Raw genomic sequence first — 21,439 nt, 5'->3', positions numbered from 1 at the left:
AGAACAATGCCTGAAATGTCTGTTTTTTTACTCTTACTATTAACATTATTAGTATAATGTAAGAACCTAGAGGGCAAAGACTATGCCTTGTGTCTTATTGGAGTCTCCATCATGTAGTAGACATTTCTACATATAGTAAATGTTCACAAAACGTACTGTATGTGGTTGATAGTAATTCTTACCCACATGTTGACTAAGTTTCTTTAAAGTTTGGGGGAAGAGTCACTCTTCTAAGAAATCTGCTTAACAAGGCATAAAACTTTTAAAAAAGGCAATAAAATAAGGTATAATACTCAAATTCAAGGCATCATAAAGTGTTAGACATGTAACATGTTAGGAATATCAAATATCTTCATCACCTAGATAGAAGAATCATCATAAACAGTCTAGTAATTTGCAGAAGTCTCATTAATCAACTTTTTCTAGGTAAGTGAAGTTCAATCAGAGTTCAGGTTAACAATGTATGAAATTTATACCATATATTAAAAACTTGGTAGTATCAAAAATAAGAAGGTTACATTGGCTATTAAGAAATAGTTGCTCAGAACTGGAGAGGTTTGATAATTCCTCTGATATTGTGCCTCTAACACTAGAGAGTGAAGCAACTGTAGAAGAAGTCTGCTCTATTCCACCCAGGGTATTCAGGTAGACTAGAACTCAAAAACACACCTCCATTTGTTAACATCACAGGGAGGATGAACATTTTTTGGAATAAAATGTACATACTGAGGACCTAAACAGAGTAATGTAGAAGGGGAATCGGCTGAAAGAATGTCCCCCATAAAGGAGACAGAAATTCAATAGCAGATTAAATGGAATATGGGGAGCTAGTGCCCTGAAAAGAAGAGCAACCAGATTCACTTATGTGGTACCTGGGAGCAAAACCCACAATTTGATGCCATTTGACACCAATGAAGAGCCAATCTTTCTGTAATCAGTCTATGTAATAATATGTGTAGTTCTATTAGATGGTATGTTTCATCTCTATTCAAATGCCACTCAGAGAATTTAAAATCTGTGAGTGAGAGAGGGTGTATGGTCTCAAGTTAGAAGTCATTTTCAGGTAATATAAAGATTTTTCTAAAGGAAAACTATAGAGGGAATAAAACAAAATAACAATCAGTTTAAAAACTGGTAGCAAAATTATCTCTTAATAAAAGAAATGTCATGTGTCCACAAGATGCATTGATGGACAATTTTGGTTTTCAAAAGAGTGTGTTTAAAGCTTGGCTAAAATGGGCCAACCTAAGAGACAGAAAGAGCTGAATGACTCTGCTTTATAAAATGGGAGGCATTTTTAAAATTTTTCATGTAGCCAACTTAGAGAAGAAAAAGTCAGAGAGGAGCAACAGAGCAAGAGGACAAGAACTGGAAGAAAATATTTGTCCAGTGAGATAGTCCTAAAACTACTATCCCTTCTCCACTGTCAGCCCCAAATCTATGACTTAAGACTATATACCATACACAATCACTTTATGTAAATGGTATTTTGCAGAAGTCAAGGAAAAATCTCTCTGTTCTATGTTTGTGTCATTTTAGGATGACGACAAGAAAAACAAATTGTTCATGGACGAAATTAGGAATTGGGGGGAAATAGAACTTTGGGAACAAGATGTAATAAGAGACATTAAACTCCCAGTGAGCTCTCAGAGACATTGCCGAGAGCAGGTGGTGGAGGTAGAAGAATTTGAACTTTCCACAATTTGTGCAGTACATCTACAAGCCAATTTATTTAACATACTAAAAAAAAAAAAAAAAAAAAAGAAGAAGAAGAAAAATTTCTAAAGCTGGAGGACCTATAAGCAACCGGCAGTTGACATCTGGGCTCATGGCTGTTTAGCTTCAAAAATTAGGAAAATCTAGGATGGTAAAAACAACATGAATATAACACAATGAAACAGGTCTCAGTACAGACCAACACGGTAGAAGTATTCCTGCCTGCGTTGGGAGCTAAATAATTGGATCAAGTTTCTGTAATGTGATTAGACTTTCTTAGAATGAGTAATCGCCACAGTTGCTGTTGTAGAAAAGTAATTAATTATGTGAAGTAATTATAGTTTTCTCTCAAGTATACTTAGGTTTGACTTTTTTCCCTGGAAATTATAAAAAGCAATATTGTTTATATCTTGATAGGTAGTGTGCTATTTGGGGACAGAATTTCAGAGTACAACATGGCATTGACAGAATGTGGAAGCATGTCAGTGAAACTAAAGCAGTGATAGGGTGAAATGTTAACATAAACAGTATCTTAATCTTAGGGAATGACTTTGAAGAGGCAGCTTAAAATGAATATCCTTTTCAGTAGAGGGAAATGCTTTATAAAACCCTGTATGCCTGAAGAAAATGATTGGAATAAACCAAACATAGTCATACCACCTGTGATTTTGCAATTTCAGAAGAAATCACCATGAATAAGGTGCAGAAGTGCAATAATTTGGAAATGTGTTAAATGTGCATATTTAAGTGTTTTGATTAATTTAAACCTAGAATTCAACAAGTTCCACCATGATCATTCAGTATTCATGTATTCAACATGCTAAACTACAAAAACGAGAAAAAAAAATACTTCTTTGGAAAAAGGACCTGAAATTAAGCACATGTGTATTTAGAATATTGACTTGAAATGTTGTAATGGAAATTGAGTCAGGGGTGATTATGGGAATATGTTGTCTACAGTGAATTTCTCACATATTAATTAATATGATTATATATGTCAAGAAAAGCATAATAGAGGCAGTTACATAAAGTATGATTTCAAAAGCTGTCATTAATAATAAAAACAAAAATAAAATAGAAAAGATTGCTGGATACAGAAATTAGAAAATCATGAATAATCTCAGAGATTAGTGAAAAGAAGATTTAGAATTAGAAACCCTGGGTTTAAACCTTGGCATTGCTGTTTATTAACCCTATTATTTGCACAAGAAACTAAACCACCTTGAATTTCCTCAGCTCTAAAATGGAAATAATGTTAGTGAACACAAGTTTGTATGCCCGATGTACAGTGAGGCCAAACGAACCAAAACGTTCGAGTTTGGAGCAGGGCCTTGCAAAAAGAACAGGTGGCTCATGCCCCCCAAAACCCCAAACTCCCAAAGGGTGTCTGCAAAGCATTTTTAAAGGCCAGGTGAGGGAGGGGCATCCCAGGGTATGTGATCAGCTCGTGCACAATTCTCTGATTGGTTGATGTTGGGGTAACAGGGCGGTTGACATCATCAGTCCTTAGGTGCCAGTATGTCGGGGGACTATGGGCTCATGATCATCAAGTAGTTAATTTCTTCCATTTGATGGTGGTTTTTAGCATCTGAAAAACTCAGGAAATATGCATGAGATACTATTATCTGGGTACTTCAGAGAGGAGCTACAGCAAAGGATATGGGGGAAGAGTCTGTCCCAGGCAGGCCCCCTAGGGTCCTGCTCAGGTACAACAATAATTAATTCACATGTGGGGACGTTAAAATAGAACAATATTTCTCAGATTATATAACATAGTTTCTGACATAATTGAAATACATGTCAAATAAATGTTGAATGTGATTCTGGGAAGGAACTTTGGGACTGAGGTACAAGTTGTGTGTTGTAGACATGTGTTAGAGTAGAAAAAGAAAGAAGTAATATTAAGAAGCTCATGTGGTAAAATATATTTGATGATTTGGTTCATTTGTTTCCTAAACTAGAATAAGCCAAGCATGTGTGAAATCAGCAAAGGGCCCCTTCAAAAAAAGAGACAGAGTTAGAGCAAGAGCAAGGGATAAAAGAGAGGAAAGAGAGAGAGAGACACATCATAATAAAGAGGAACAGTTCTTCAAAAATTGGAAAGTAATGGGAGTGAAGGCACATGGGTAGGAAGGAATATAATTTCCTTTGAAATGGGAAGGAAAAACATAAGGATATGGGATAAAATACAGATAATGTTAATTCAGGTTTTTGATTCAAATGCCTTCAGTCTTAATGTCATCGAGTTACTTATTCAGAGTCAAAATAATGGAGGCGAAATGGGGGTATCCAAAACTGCTACTGACCAGTTTGCTTGCCATCATTAACAGGTGATTGACAGGACCATTGAGCAATGGCAAGCATACTATTGAGAAATGTGTCAAATTGTCACACAAAGTTTAGGTTGTTTAATTCCTGTTCTATAATCTAAATGAGCAATATTGATATGGAACTGAGTATCACCTCATCTACAAGGTTTTCTTGACCATCCTGTTGACAGAACAAAAAGTGCACAGCCTAAAAGTTGAGAATTATGTTTCACTCAGTGGACGTTCTGAGGCCTTTAGCCCAGAAGACAGCCTCTTAGATCGCTCTGAGGGACTGCTTCCGAAGAGGTATGGGAGGAGCCAGGATATATAGGAGTTTTTGCAACAAAAACCAGGTAGTCGGAACATCAAAACATCACTGTTAATTAAAGAAAACTAGACATCTCAAGTTACCAAATTTAGCACTTTTCTATCTATGGGAAGATGAGAGAGTTTGGGCTCACTGCAATCATTCCTTTGATATGCACCTTAACTATCTAGGGCCAGTATTTTGCTTTTCTCCATCCTGAATCCCTTCAGAGTGAACAGCTGGGGGTGGCTGCAGTGGCTGCTGGCTTGATGGCCAAAGCATCCTTTGTTTGCTGATATGGTAGGTGACATTCTTGATCCACAATCCTATCTAAGTAATACTGCATCCCCCATCACTCTCTATTGTTACTGCTTAACTGTCTCCATACCATATATTTCCAATGACACATTTACTTGCTCTGAATCTTATCTCCCCCACCCCACTAACTTATAAAATCCACAGGATCTTAGATTTTATTCATATCTTTCACTGCTATATGCCCCACATCAAGAAAATTGTTTGGAATGTGGAGGTCACAATGTATAACGTTGAATGAATACTTATATGTTTTATTATTTTATTTAAAAATATTTATTGTGATAATACTATGTGTCAGATATCACTCTACATTCAGGGGATATGATGGTGAATGGGAAAGACCAGATCCCAATATTCATCAGATTATTATTCTAGTCCTAGAAGTGAGATCACGAATAAGTACAAAACAAACATAAACAAACATATTTCAAAATGCGATAGGGTGGTGGGGTGGTAGTGGAGTGGGGGTCTGGGGAGTACTGCTTAGCTAGGGAGATGACATTTAAATGAAACCTAAAGGGTGCAATGTAGCCACTATGCAAAGGGTCATGGCAAAAACATTCCAGAGGGAACAGGAAATATAAAGCCTGAGACAGGAAAGTGTTTAGAGTCAGAAACAAAATGGAGATGAACATGGAAAGAATATAGTGAGCAAAGAGGACAGTGGTTCTAGATGATTATAGAAGCAGGCTAGTGTCAATCATCTTATTGATCATTTATCCTTTAAAATACCATAGTATTTATTTTGTAAAATACCATAACACTAGGAATACCAATGTTATGGTATACGTAATGCATTGTGTCTATTAAGAAAAAAGTGTTCAAAATGTATTTTTCAGAATACCTATAAAATTAAAATTCACTATATTTCAAATAAAAATATAAGCCACATTACAAAACATCAAGTAAAACAGAAACTAATAGAACTATAAATGCAAAGAATACATTATCATTCTAACGTAAATTATAAGCCACTAATGGCTCTGTGCTTCCTTTGACTTCCATCCACTAAGCCTAAGGACCACTCCAAACTGCTGCCTCTAATGTAACTTCTCAAGGGTGGCTCAGGCCTTCCTGCCCTGTTTGAGGCCCTTAAGAGGAAGTTAGTATATCTCCTCTACTAAGGAACTTCTCACTGGCCACCAAATTGATTTAACCTTCTAGCAGGAAGGGAGCCCTACTCAATCAATCCCTTTCCCTCCCCACCAGACATTTGCTAATTTCAAAATGTTCTTTCCACATTACTAAGCACAGTCTTTTTATTTGGTAGGAGGAAGAAAGATAAGAAGATGAGCAATGATATGAAAATTATAAGAGTTATGGGGTAAAGAAAGTCTGAGAGGCTTGGGATGAAGATGTCAGGGGAAAGGGTAAAAGAAAGCAGCAGAAAGGAAGAATAAGGAAATTCTACAGAGTGCCAAAACTTGCTGATAAATGCCTAAAATCAGCCATTACATAAAGAGAGATATCAGTATTTTTACATTTAAAAATTGCCTAATATAATGGAATATTAAAATCACCTGTAGAGATGAAGAAAGGAAGGTAGATTTGGTTTAAATTTTGTAGATGGATATGAGAATAAGGAAAAAAAGAGAAAATATGGATGACTCAAGTTTTTGCCTTGAGTATTTGAGCATACTATTTTTTTTTCACTGTTCATTTATTGAAATTGTGAAGGCTTGGAGAGTATGAAACCTAGGGAAAATTTGAGAACTCTGTTTGGAAGATCTTAAGTTTGTGATGCCTTTATACAGAGGTTGATTAGGTGGTCGAATATAGAAATCTGGACTCTCAGGGAAGTCAGGGCTAGAAGTATACAGTTCAAGTAAAACCTGAAGTGAGGTTTAAAAATGTGGGGGAAACAGGCAAAGATGGAAACTTAGTAAGAAGTAATCAGTGAATTAGAAAGAAAGCCAGGAGAGCATAAGTCAGAGACATGAAGAGAAGAAAATGACCCCTAAATTAGGAGGAGGTTCATGTATCAAACGCTACTATGATGACAAACATGACGGAGACAGAGATGTGCCCACTTGGGCTTGATATCATGGAAAGAAGCCAGGCTGCCGTTGTGAAGAAAGTGAAATAGAGGTAAAGAACTGGAGCTGATGGGCAGAGGCCATTCCCCTTAGAAATTTTGGGTTGAAGGGCAATAAAAATTTAGAAAAAGAAAAAGTGCAAGGACATGAGGGTAATTAGAGAATGTGAAATGAAAGATTTTTAGTTTTGTTTTGTTTTTTAATTTTTTTTAATGTTTGTTTATTGGGGTATAGTTGCTTTACAATGTTGTGTTAGTTTCTGCTGTACTTTAAAGTGAATCAGCTATACGTATACAAATATCCCCTCCCTCGTGGACCTCCCCCCCATCCCACCCATCTAGGTCACCACAGAGCACCGAGCTGAGCTCTCTGCGCTATACAGTAGGTTCCCACTAGCTATCTGTTTTACACTTGGTAGTGTATATATGTCAATCCCAATCTCTCAATTCATCCCATCCCCCGTGTCTACATGTCCATTCTCAACATCTGTGTCTGTATTCCTGTTCTGCAAATAGGTTCATCTGTAACATTTTTCCACATATATGCATTAATATACCATATTTGTTTTTCTCTTTCTGACTTACTTCAGTCTGTATGACAGACTTTAGGTCCATCCATGTCTCTAAGAATGACCCAATTTCGTTCCTTTTTTATGGCTGAGTAATTGCAGCACTATTTACAATAGCCAGGACATGGAAGCAACCTAAATGTTCATCGGCAGATGAATGGATAAAGATGTGGTACATATATACAAAGAATTTTTGTTTTGTTTTGTTTTGCTTATTTTTTTAAATGGATGTAGAACAGGATCATATTTTTGTGTTAATGGGTATTCTCCAGTAGAAAGGGGGAAATTTATAAAATGCAGAAGACAGTGAAAAAGTACGGGAATAAAATCCTTGATAAAGACAGCAGGATAGGATTCAACACAAAAGTAGAAGAGTTGGCATAAAGTAAGAGAAAAGACTTCTCTTAAATTGTAAAAGGAATAAAAATAGAATACTAGTAGAATTGCATGGGTACAGATGTGGTGGTACATATAATTGCTTCCAATTAACTGTGAGTAGGGGCTGTAAATAAAGTAGAAACTCACTGTGGAGAAAGAGCACATGGCAATTTGAGGAGATTGAAAAAATATTCACAATAGCGATTTTAAAGAGTGGGAAAACCATACTATGTAAATGTGTTTGAGTGTACATTTGAAGTTTAAGTTCTGGAATTTAAAAGTAAATCAATCAGTCCAGTTGTGTAGTTTTCTCTAGGGTTTTCCACCTAGTTGTTGCATCTGTATGCAAATATAACAATAGTAGTTATTGGAATTAACTGGGGCTGGAAATCTGATGGGCAAGTACAATAGGAGGAGACTGAGGGCGACAATGGAATGGTGATTCCTGATACTATGGAATTTATGCCTGGAAAAGAGGACAGTAAGGGAGAATGAGGGCATGCATAGTGAAAAATAGGTGGATTTGATAAAAGTAGAGGCCAAAAATTCTTGAGCCAAGGGTTTCAGAGCAAATCAGTTGGAAGGATTGAAGGTGCTGTTAAAAGGATGTTGCTGGAAATTGATATTTTGGTGGGAATATAGTTACTAGTCATAACAAGTTCTGAGGTATGACTGTGAAATCATATTGCAGATTTAGTATGGAAGAATAGACAACACTTATTTCCTCAACATTTTTCCTGGTTGCAGCCATTCCTATTAGGTTTTTGTCCTTATCCCTGACTCTTTCCTGGTTTTTTGACTGTACCAAATATGTCATCCACATTCCCACAGCTACCACTTGGAACTTTCTGTGCTCCCCCCTCACATGCTCTTCTCTTATTTTGTTCTACCTATTCAGTCCTTATTCATCCTTCAAGAACCTTGACTATCATTCAGGTGAATCTTCCCCTAATCCATCCAACCCAGAACAATATTACCCTCTTTCAAGGACACTGAATGTATAGCATACAGAATTTGTTTGGCATAAATAATATACTCTCTTTCAAAATAGCTTGTGTTACCTTTATATATCATGGTTCTTTATTCAGGGTAGGCTAAATACTGAAAAAAAACCCACAAAATATCCCAATGGTTTAACCACATTATGTTTATTTTTCACTCAGTTTACTATCCCATCACTGCTGTTGCCAGGGTGAGGGGGGCATTCAGGGGCCTAGGCTCCTTTCACCTAGTGGCTCCTAGCTTTGTGGTCTCTTAGGGCCTGGGAATCCTCCAGAGGATCTTGGTCATCTGACCCAGCCAGCTAAAACACAGGACAAGAAAGAAAGGAGGATTGTGTCCAAACCTGATTGTGTAGGGCATTGGAGTTACTGTAAAGACTTCAGCTTCTACTCTGATTGAAAAATAGTGCCATTGCAAGATGTTGCCAAAGAAAGTACACAAACTTTGGTTTTAAAAGGAACTCTAGGGGTTAAGTGGGGAGCAGTAAAGAGCCCAATAGTAGTTCCAGGTAAACAATGATTGGACCAACATGGTTAACAGCTGAGGCAGTGACAGTTTCTGGTTTTATCTGAAAGTTACAGCCAACAACATGTCCCAATGGTTTTCATATACAGTGTGAGAGATAAAAGGGGAATCAAAAGTGATAGAGATGACAACATCTAGAATATGACAACATAGGCGTTCAACAAATCAGTTCAAAAAAAAACGAAGTAAATAATTTATTTTTTTCCTTCCAAGACTGGTTTTTACAACTAACTTTGATATCTCTCTGACTTCTGGCCTTAGATTTTCTTGTATTAGTGAGGAGTGCTTTTTCCTCCAGTACAATCCTGAAACCCAAATGCATATTTTCGGCATTTATGGATTAAGAGCAAAAAAGATTTTTGATCTTCTCTTGTAATATCCCCTTGATTGCTAGAATGCCTGAAGGATACATAATAAAAAAAAAAAAAAACAGCTTTATGCTACAGGCCAACAAGACACATAAAAGATAAAAATTGAAAGTAAACCCTTGTCACTTGTAAGAAAGGGACTGTCAGTTGTTTACTGATTTTTACATGATCCTGTCACACACTGGGGACCCACGTCAGTGCAATTTCAACCTTTAACTGCCTTTATTAAAAGTGCATATTATCGTGTGGCCACAAAAGCATGATATATCAGAATACCATTTCTTTTATTTTCACTAACTGCATCATAGTAAAAGTTATATTTCTATGGTTGCAGGAGCTAATTAATTCTATCTGAAGCAGATTTTAAAGTAGAGAAGACTTTTTAGATATGGACAAAACAAAGTTAATGTTTCAACATATATTTAGGTTGCTTTTACCTTCTTATCAGCAATATCCCACCATGTAAAACAGTTTCATGTGTTATTGCTTTTAACCTAATGTGTTCTTCTCCCTTATCTATGTTCACAAAGATCTGGACCAGAATATGCAGCTTCCTCCAGATCCCCATGATTTGGATTATGTCCATCCTTACTTTTGAATGTTTTCCAGAATCTCTCTCTTATTTCCAGCATAATGCCAAAGTGAAGTCAATCACTGGAGTGTGCAATTAATTTAATATATGCCTTTGCCAGGGGTACATGGGATGAAGTGGATCCTCTCTTTTATGTACAAAGATTGTGGGGTGATTAAGAATATGTCTCTCTCCAGTGTTGGTACACTTTAACCAGAATTTTCTATAGAAGTATCAGATGATTATAATTGTTGATCTACCTAGCATAGTGTCATTTTTTTATGCACAGTGTACCCAGTTTACTTTTTATTGGTTTCAGCAGACAATTTTACTTTATCATGAAGAAGCATTTTAGTTTCAAACTTAATAACCCAACCTTGTTCACTTTTCTAGCACTGTGGAAGGTAGTATTTATTTTATTTGCTGTTAGCTTTTGACTGGGAACAGTTTTCCTGAGTGGAGTGCTTTGGTTGGTAGCTTTTTTCATTAAGTGCACTAGTATGAAAAGCTCCAGCTAATTCAGTCAAGTGAGGCTTTAACACTCTGCCTGTCTAGGGGATGTTGCTGATGTCTGAACAAAGCTTGAACTTAGAAGGTAACCTTGGTCTGTTTCATTGTGTTCAGATCCTTATGTAAGGTCCATTCATATCATGCAGTTGTTCTTCACCTGTGCACTGTTAAGAAAGGCACTGCACTTTAAGAGCAGGTAAAGGTTAACTATTGGAATCCACCCACCATATAATAGGATTTAGTGGGGTATTAAGTTTGCCTTGGCCTGTTTTATCAATTTGAGCTCTTGACTTGGAATGCAACTGTGAAAAGAAGTGCTTTAGTTACAAAGCAATAGGTAGTGTCAATTTTGCACAGCAAAATCTGTAGGTGGTTAACAGTGGCTTGTCACACTGCTCTTAGTGGTACCACTTTAGATCCGTACAACCCTGTAAGTGGCAACATTTAAACTCTGCACAACAATGTAAAAGGTGGTGCTTTCATTTCATTCAAAAAGACTCTGGAGGGTTATCTTCACTTTCCAGTTGATTTTTGATAAGACCCATAGGAGATAATGTAGACTATTTCCATTACCATTCTCATCAAGTCACAGGGCATTAATTTAATATTAAGTGAAAATATTTGTAGAAATTTCCTCAGTATCAATGATTTCCTCACATATATGACTCATTCTTTGTTTTAAAATAAGTAAATTCAATGTGAAAATAATCTAAACTTCTCAAACATGTGTCTTTTAAACAAGTATTAACTTAAAATATTAGTAAAAATAGTAGAGTGCAATTTTGAAAAGCAGTCTACAGGAGAGCAAAACTGAATATACAACAGGACTCAGGACTTTATGATAAGCTATAGAGTAGATGGGAAATGCAAGAATTACTCATCTTTTCTCCAAAATCTTCTTCTAAATACAGAATAACTAATAACACAGAGGCTGCGTGCATGATAGTCAATTTCTAAAGCTTCACTGAATTCCTTCCTTTTCTTCCAAATATACACTATTCTGTATATATATTGTTAATTGCAAATGACATTGTAGTTTTTATCAGTACAGTTAATAAATACTGAACTTTAATGTGGTATAGTTCATCCCTGAAAAGAGTCTTAAGCCTTTTAAAACCTTGCTGCTCACAGCGTGGGTCCTGGCCCATGCCCATCAGTGTCACCTGGGAGCCTAGGAATGCAGAATCTTACCTCCATCATCTACTGACCCAGAATCTGCATTTTAACAGGATCCCTCTGAGTCAGATACATTTAAAGTTTGAGAAGCACTGATCTAAATGACCTAGATAATTTTTAGAGTCCAGGGCCCAAGCATTACAATCAAAATTAGAGCTTTTGCAAAATAGGTCAAGGAAGCTGTTAATGAATTACACCAGAGTTCTTAGTTCTTAGTTTCACTTTATGGAGCCATTTCAGGACTTTTCTAAAATTTCCAGAGATCACCCACTTCCTGGTTGAAATATGCTGCCTTGTACCAAAAGATAAGATTAGGATATCATTAGTTCAAGTGAGTAATCTGGAATCCTACTCAGAACTGAATTCAATCACAGACTGTCCTACAGTTAGACAATCAAGGAAGTTCTCCTGGAAACTCCTGGAAATTCTGTTCTCATAGATGCATTGTGAACAAAAGATCCTAAAGATGTTTGAAACAAATTACAGCAAAGAAATATCTTCTTATATATCTTTGTTCAGAATTAAAATTAACATATCATGCTTATTAGTATACTTAGAAACCATGGAGATTGGCATTAAACAAGCATGCAGGTGGAAGAAAAGACTCATTCCAATTATATTTTTAGTGTGGTGGATAGCCAATTTACTATTCAGAATTTCCTTGTCAGAATGCTAGAAGTTAACTGATTATTTCCATGAATTTACAAAATATGCATTGCTTTTCTACGCTGGCGAAGCACCATTTCAACAATATAAAAGGACTTCTCTTTGCCAAACTGCAAAATCAAAGATGTCCATCAGACAAAAAGATTCAAACTTTTATAAACGGACAGATCATAATAATCACAGCTAATTATATTGTGTTGAAATAGTCATGTATAAAACTAATATAATTGAAAAATGATTACGTGCTCTGATCTATTACTAATTCTGATTTACATGAGAAGTTTTCCTCAACCAATAATAAGCAGGAAAAATAAATAGCACTTTGTCCTGAGAGACGTTTTCTTTGTATATCTCAATTTTCAGAAAATTACAAAGTTCTTTCAGACCTCCACTGCATGGTGCATTAAAGTTAAGAAATGGTTTCTGATCTAGAAGACTCTTCTGTTGTTATAAAAGGATATATTAAAAAGTACATAAAGTATGAATCATAACAAGTATGATTCATGTTCAAGTAACTAGTATAATTGAACATTTGCCATCACATATAAGCAAATATAAAACTTGAGTTCATGAACTGTTCTTAGCCCTGAAGCCTTAGTCTTCCCATGTAGCAAGTGATTGATTCTAGTCAAATCAGTTAAATTTGGTCTACTCCAGTAATATTTTCAATCCTTTGGATTTGAATAAATCTGAAATTTGAATATAGAATAGAGATTGGAAAATTCAACTGTTTCTAATCTATCTTCTTCCAATAGGAAGAAGACTCTAAAACACTTCAAGCTCACAAAAGGAGGGCACTGATGGCAGCTTGTAGGAAGTAGAGTCTCTGTTTACGTTTAAGACTCTCTGAGGAAAACCAGAGATTGTTTGATTAGTTTGTCCTCAGTTACCTACAGGCAATCAATTACCAACTGCTAGGGGCCTCGCCAGTCTGTTTTCTGGCACTAGCTGTATCCAGATGCTAATTTTCAGGTGCTTGGCTTCTCAGCTAAGGCAACATCTTATCCTGGCTCCTCGATGTGGCACATTTAAGTTTTCCTCAAGTGCCCAGCTGGCCACCCCCTCCATAGACTCCTGTACCAGGAATTTTCTGGAGTAATGACCACTTTTTCCCCAGATCCTCAATGCGTGGTCTGCCCTGCAGATTTGTTGGGTATTTTTCATTTCTGGATGCCTTCTTGGGGTAAGGTTAAGGGAGAGGCCACCCAGAAAATATCCTAGCATATTTCCTTCACTCTCTGGGTCGTGGCCCAGTGATTCCTTCCTAGGCCATCTAGTGTTTCAGGAGTAGGAAACTCTCCTTGATGTCTTTCTCCTTGCTATTGCAACCTTCCGTCTCTTTCTGGTATTCACCCATAGTTCTGAGTCATTGGGATGTATATGGAGAGTCTACTGGTTGAAAGAGTTTGTGTAGAGAATATGATGCCAGTCTCCCTTAATTCCAGATATTCCTGAATATTGTGGGAGGTATGTCAAGAATCATAATTTTAGACTCTCCAATAATTCCTCTCTAAAATTCTATCCATGGCATTCCTGTTTTGCAGGCCTTTTTCATATCGTGTGTGTGTGTGTGTATATATATGTGAAGTCTTTTTGCCTCTTTAATAACTTAGTGGAAGATTAAGGAAGCCTGCCCTTTGGAAAGGTGCTTTAAAAAATATAGATTAGAATCCAAAATACAGCTTATTTTTTCTCAGGTGTGAGCTAAAAGTCCAGCACTTCCCATTTAGCACTCAGATGGGAAGGGACAGTTGATAATTTAGGGGAGCAGGAAAGGACATGTCTAGGTGATGCTTCACATCATCACATTTTATGAGATCATAAAATATTGCTAATATTACTGTAGAACCTTAGGATGTTCACAGTAGGGAACAATTCATATTTTAATATACATGAAAAACATCATTTTTACTGACAAGCAATGATATATTTCATTTTCATCCATGATAAATATTAAAGTCAATTTTTAAAATGCTATAAAACTTGAAATTATGTCTGTGATATATATGTCTTTAATAGTGTCCTTTATTAATCAAACAAGATGAGAGAAATTGGATACAATTAAGTTACAAGAGGTAGCACTTAAGAAAGTTAAAATTATGAGTCATAGTTGTTCTTCTTTGAATCTATTTCTAAAATGCTGCAGGTAGATGGTTAGTGGTTTTCAAAGCAGCAGAACACTGTATCCTCATAATATAGACTGTGTCTAAAATAAGCATCTTTAAATATCATTGGCCATTTTGAGATTTTTAATGTATAAAAAGGTACCTACATTCTGGAGGCATTGAGAAAATTGGATTTTTTTTTTTTTTCAGATAACCATAGTAACCCTCTTCCATCATTTTACTGAGTTGATTTTTTTAAAATGCATCCACCTTTCATAGGCTGCATATCAACATGTAACTTTAGAACAGAACTGTTTACTGACAGATTTTTAACACTGATTCACCCATGTAAGAAATGCATTTTAATCTGTTATTGATTTGTCTATTATTTTACATCTTATAACAAAACCAAATATGTCTATTAAGTAAATCTCAATTTGAGATCATTTATTTCCAAATATGGTGTTTTGTCCTAAAGAGCACAGATCTTATTTTGAGGAAAAGAAAGATGTTATACAGATTCAATACAATATCTACCAAATTACCAAAAGTATTTTTCACAGAATTAGAACAAAAAATTTTACAATTTGTATGGAAAAACAAAGACCCTGAATAGCCAAAGCAATCTTGAGAAAGAAAAAGGGAGCTGGAGGAATCCCTGCCTATACTCCAAAGCTACAGTAATCAAAACAGTTTGGTACTGGAACAAAAAACCAAAAATATAGATCAATGGAACAGGATAGAAAGTCCAGAAATAAACCCATGTACCTGTGGTCAACTAATCTATGGCAAAGGAGGCAAAAACATATAATGGAGAAACAACAATACCTTCAATAAATGGTGCTGGGAAAACTGGACAGCTACATGTAAAAGAATGAAATTAGAACACTCCCTAATACCATACACAAAAATAAACTCAAAATGGATTAAAGACCTAAATGTAAGGTTGGATACTATAAAACCTTTAGAGGAAAACATAGGCAGAACACTCTCTGACATAAATAGCAGCAATGTCTCTTATGATCCATATCCTAGAGTAATGAAAATAAAAGCAAAAATAAACAAATGGACCTAATTAAATTTAAAAGCTTTTGCAAATCAAAGGAAACCATAAACAAAACAAAAAGACAACCACAGAATGGGAGAAAATATTTGCAAACGATGTGACCAACAAGGGATTAATCTCCAAAATATACAAACAACTCATGTAGCTCAATATCAAAAAAAAAAAAACAACAAACAACCCAATCAAAAAATGGGAAGAAGGTCTAAATAGACATTTCTCCAAAGAAGACATTCAGACAGCCAAAAAGCACACGAAAAGATGCTCAACGTCATAATTATTAGAGAAATGAAAATCAAAACTACAGTGAGGTATCACCCCACACCAGTCAGAATGGCCATCATCAAAAAAATCTACAAACGGGCTTCCCTGGTGGTGCAGTAGTTGAGAATCTGCCTGCCAATGCAGGGGACACAGGTTCGAGCCCTGTTCTGGGAAGATCCCACATGCCGCGGAGCAACTAGGCCCATGAGCCACAACTACTGAGCCTGCGCGTCTGGAGCCTGTGCTCCGCAACAAGAGAGGCCGCGATAGTGAGAGGCCGTGCACCACGATGAAGAGTGACCCCCACTTGCTGCAACTAGAGACAGCCCTTGCACAGAAACGAAGACCCAACACAGCCAAAAATAAATTAATTAATTAAAAAAAAAATCTACAAGCAATCAAGTCTCGAGAGGTGTGGAGAAAAAGTAACCCTCTTGCACTGTTGGTGGGAATGTAAATTGGTAAAACCATTATGGAGAACAGTATGGAAGTTCCTTAAGAAACTAAAAATAGAGCTACCATATGATCTAGCAATCTCACTCCTGGGCATATATATGGAGAAAACCATACTTCAAAAAGATACATGCACTCCAATGTTCATTGCAGCACTATTTACAATAGCCAGGACATGGAAGCAACCTAAATGCCCAACAGAGGAATGGATAAAGAAGATGTGGTACATATATATAGTGGAATATTACTTAGCCATAAAATAGAATGAGATAATGCCATTTACAGCAACATGGATGGACCTAGAGATTGTTATACTGAGTGAAGTAAATCAGGCAGAGAAAGACAAATATCATATGATATCATTTATATGTGGAATCTAATTATATATAGAATATTTTAAATCTCATATTGAATTTTCCCCTTCCTCCCCCACCAAATACCAAACATACTATACTTACATCCAGACCAAGTCCTATGCACAAATGTTTCTCATAATCCTTAGGTGGACATCTTCAATACCTCAGTCAGACAACAAGAATTTATTGCATGATTACAATATATTAATGGTGTGTTACTTAATTTATTAAGCAGACATTGTGTCAAAAGCTTAAAACCCATATGGCAAATGGTAGAAAGAAAACATTTAGAAATCAATAAAAATAAATAATAAGGAAACTCAGTAATGGTTATACTACTTTAAAATTAGGGAGAAAATAATATCTTCCTGATGATGGCAGGATTTAAGATTGACTTTTAAGGACTGATAAGTAAAAAATAATTTCTCTAAATTTTAAAGGTATTAACAAATTGCTTCTTATGTGGGCAAATTAAGACCAGCATAGAAGGTTCATGTCCCCTCTTGAAATAAAATGTTGTGAGCTAATGCAACTTACCACAAAATTAATATAGCACATTTAATGGTTTGCATAATCATTATTATACTTCATGTTAATTAATTATGAATTGTAATGGATAATGGAAAGGCCAATGACTAACTCTGCCCCCTTCAAATTTTGCCTGAGCATAGGTGCGCTAAGGATCCAGTCACTCTGAGTCTACCCCAGCTTCCCAGGGCAAACTGTCCTTCCTCAACCCCAGGATAAATGGTTAACTCAGGAGGATTAGGGTACCTTACTCTGGAATCCTCAGCCAGACTTCTGCAACTTTAAGACCAGATCAAAAGGGAAATGAACAGAAGCCAAATTTTTCAAACAATCTCATAAACAGAGTTTTCCTAGCTTTGAAACATCTAGATGATTTGAAGTAAGGTTCTCCATCTCATCAGAAAGATGGGTGAAAATGGTATATCACTTAAGTTGTAGAATATCAAGAGGGAGTTTGTATGCCTTGTCTCATTCCATTCTGCTGCCTCGTAAAATGTGGGGCAAGCAGAGACCATTAAAATGAGCTTAATGAGAAAGACTTTGTTGCATTGGGGTATAAGTTATGCTCTCTAATGAGGAATTTTCCCATTTCCTCTCTTTGCCCACTTCTACCAGAAAACTTCTACTGTTTAGCACAGAAATGAAATACAAAACCAAACAAACAAAAAAAAACAACCGAGGATGATATGTTTTCAAGAAGCTCAAATCGTTTTTTTAAAATCTAGTTGATCATTGTTGATCACCAAGAAACTCTTCACTTAGTTTTCCTTGATGCTGAACTTGTACTATATCTTGACAGCATTTGTGTTTACTAACAGGATAATTGTCCCAGTGCCCTTCACCCTATATATTCTCTCAGATATTTATTTACTTTTTTGGGTGTTTGTCTCCCCAGTAAACTAAACAGCGGAAACCGTATCTTATTTCCTATTTTATCTTCAATGTTTAGGCACTTGATAGGTATTTAATAAATATTTGTTAAATAAACTTCTGATTTCATCTGTCAGCTGCCTATGATTTATTCTCAATTCTACATTCTAGTTTTTATCTTTATCCAATATGTTGAAAGTGGAACTTATCAATTCTTATATTTTCTATTTTATAACCTCAAAATGTAGTCATTTCTTACTTTTTCTTCCTCCTTAAGTTGATTAATTCAACACAGTCAACCATCAAGTTTTATGTTTTCTTTTTTTCTAACTTTCTTGTGTATACCTCCTTTTCTTTCTACCTGGCTCTTAAAACATCCTGCCAACAGTTTCTTGCCCCTCAAGTACCTTCTACAGATCAATAACAGAAAAGCTTTTCAAAATGCCTTCTTCTAAGCTTTGCTCAGAAATGTTCCTTGGTAATAAGAAAATAATCTAAATTCACATGATATTCAAGGTACTTCATAGGAATTTTTACCACAACTTTCCCAAATCTACTATACATATACTCTTCACCACAGCAAACTTTGCTAAACAGCTAATCTATATTTCTCCTTCTTTGCTCACACCACACACTAAGAATTATTTTCTTAAGTATCATCCTACAGTGAAAGTAATCAGTCCCATCTTCTCCCTGGAATTCTTCTTGATGTCCCAGAACAATTCTGGCTTCCTCACTGCACTACTGTGCTACTTTCTCTCTTGGCCAGCCATTTGGCAAGACTGCATATGACATTTATGCTTATAAGCATACAACATTTAACTTTTACCCTTAAAGTTAATTTGCTCAAGGATAGGGATCATGTCCTATACCTTTATAATCATGCCACATTACAGACTAGCTTATCTATGAAATGCAATGCTGTTTAATGTATATACTAATAAATGTTTTGAATATCACAAATATAGAGATATGGATATGATATATAATCATTATATTACAGAGATTTCAAATTTAGCAGATGAAATACAAGCTCTCAAGAATCTAGTAATAGTTACAAATCATATAGATAAATGAAGAGATGTAGGCCAGAGAATTATCATGAGATAGAGACAAATTCTCATAGGAATATATATTATATTATGTATAAAAAATTTGAAAATCTGATTTTGTATATTCACCTCTAGTTTCTATTTGATTATTTACTTTATCTAGTAATATTAATCAGAAGAGAAATATATTTTTGTTTGAAAATAGATTTAGTTGATAGAATTAAAACGTGTTAACTTACTGAATTCAAGGGAAATATTTAAGGGGAAAGTGAAGCATTTATACTTTTTGATCTCAGGGTGAGATGAGCCAAGAACACAGCTGAAGTTCCAACAAAAGGAGCAGAAGGGCCAGTGGAGATTATACTTATCAGGAATAATTTCTGGTCACCACAGTTGAAAGCCCTATCCATATGTTAATGATATTATAGTGAAGAAAAGCCATCTACAAACCAAGGAAAGAAGCCAGGAACAGACACTTCTCTCACAGCCCTCAGAAAGAACAACATAGTCCACACTTGGATTTTGGACTTCTAGCTTCCAGAACAGTAAAAGACTATATTTCTGTTGTGTAAACCACCCAGTTTGTTCTTTGTCACAGTAGCCCTAGCAAACTAAGCTTTCCATTTCCTTATGCATATATGTATGCAGATTATTATGACAGGAACATTGTGCTTCTGTGTGAGTTTTAAGTCTCAAGACAATAACTATGAATATTCATTAAGTGGAGATCATAGAACTGTAGGGATATTACAATCTTGAAATGGGTATAAACATTGTACTATGACCTGTTAAAATTAGTTTCAATGATATTCTCCTTCCTCACCGATAAATATACGGCTCCATTTCTTAAGCCTGTCCTTCACCTTTCTATGCCAGTTTCACATGATTATTCCCAAATGTCCACCTTTCTTCCCAGACTTGACATTGGTGTGACAGATGATGCAAATAACTTAGAATGGATTCTTTTAGATCAATGAATGTATGAAAATCCAGGTAGAATTTAAATTTTTGTCCTCTTGCCCTTTGTTTATTCATACTTATAGTTATGTAAACTGGCCTTGTGTTACAATACTGATATCTATCTTTAAGGTATTTATTCTTTGTGACTTTGAAGTCTTAGGCTTTTTCTTTCCCTAAAATGCTCAGCTGTCTCTAAATAAATGTGGAAGATTGTTAAAAAACAAAGAGCATCGAAGCACAAAGCGACATTTAAGAGGAGTATGTAACAGCTATTTTTGTTTCTGTAGGAACATATATTGTTTTAGACTAGAAGTTTAAAAAAATGTGTCTGCTTGGAAATGTTAAGAACATACTTTCTGTATGAGAATCTAGTGCAGAAATTTTAGTCAATGCCATTAAAATGTTTTAGTAAGAATTTTGGAATACTTTTGTGAAAGGAAATGTCTTGGACGTACAACTCTGTATAGAAATGGGTATTAAAAGATATTACATGTTCCAGAAATACTAATTTCTGGTGGGCTGCCCATCACCTCTGTATATGTGTGCCTGTAATGCCTCTACAATCCCAGGATTTCCCATGTTTATTCCTTAGACATTTTGCATCTAGATGTGGGATTGTACTCAAAGAGTATTGATGATCTCTTTATTGCTAGCAACAAATTATATTCCAGAGTACGTAATCCAAGATTGGAGATCATCAAATCACAATTCTACACTGGCTCAGGTAGTGTTGTGTTAAGGCTAAGCCAGAGAAAGGAGAAATCAGGAATTAGCAGAAATCTTGTCTTGCAAGATTCTAAAACGTCAAGATTCGATTAAAGTAAAATACAAATATCACTATTAAAATATCCACACCAAATGAAGCACCCAAAAAAGAAGGGTATATGAAGAAAATACAATTGTTCATTGCTTAACTTCAATAATGTGAGGTATCATTAAAGATGTACTGTGTGATAGACACATATTAGATAATTCACCTCTAACATATTGTAACCCTCACAATCTTAGGAACATCATTATGTGACTTATCCAGAGCTGTTTAAATCAAGTTCTGCCTAACTTCAAAGCTGATGTTTTTCATGTACCAAGATAATAGAAGGGAATCAAGTAATCAGTAAACATCCAAATGGAGGTAATCAAGTCTAGGTAAGCATCTTGCTACAGATTTGGTCTGACAATGGGATATAAGGGCAGAAATCTTATAATGGGATCGGGTAAGGCAGACATTGGTTGTAGGTCCAGTGATTAGCTATGTAACATTCCAGGTAGATATTCTTGTAACTGGTTTACCTGAAATGATACAAGATGAAGAATCTTTTGTATTTGAGAAAAGAACAC

At 35.6% G+C, this 21,439-nt stretch overlaps 1 protein-coding gene across 1 annotated transcript in view; it reads left to right on the top strand.

Moving 5' to 3' along the window:
* CNTN5 (contactin 5) overlaps positions 1–21,439 on the top strand; it is a 1,372,019-nt gene that overhangs the window by 611,361 nt on the left and 739,219 nt on the right. The window lies entirely within an intron of this gene.

This window comes from Eschrichtius robustus, chromosome 11, assembly GCF_028021215.1.
Source record: "Eschrichtius robustus isolate mEscRob2 chromosome 11, mEscRob2.pri, whole genome shotgun sequence".
NCBI lineage: Eukaryota > Metazoa > Chordata > Mammalia > Artiodactyla > Eschrichtiidae > Eschrichtius > Eschrichtius robustus.
The sequence above is the reverse complement of the archived record's forward strand: the minus strand, read 5'-3'. Positions and strand labels throughout refer to the sequence as shown.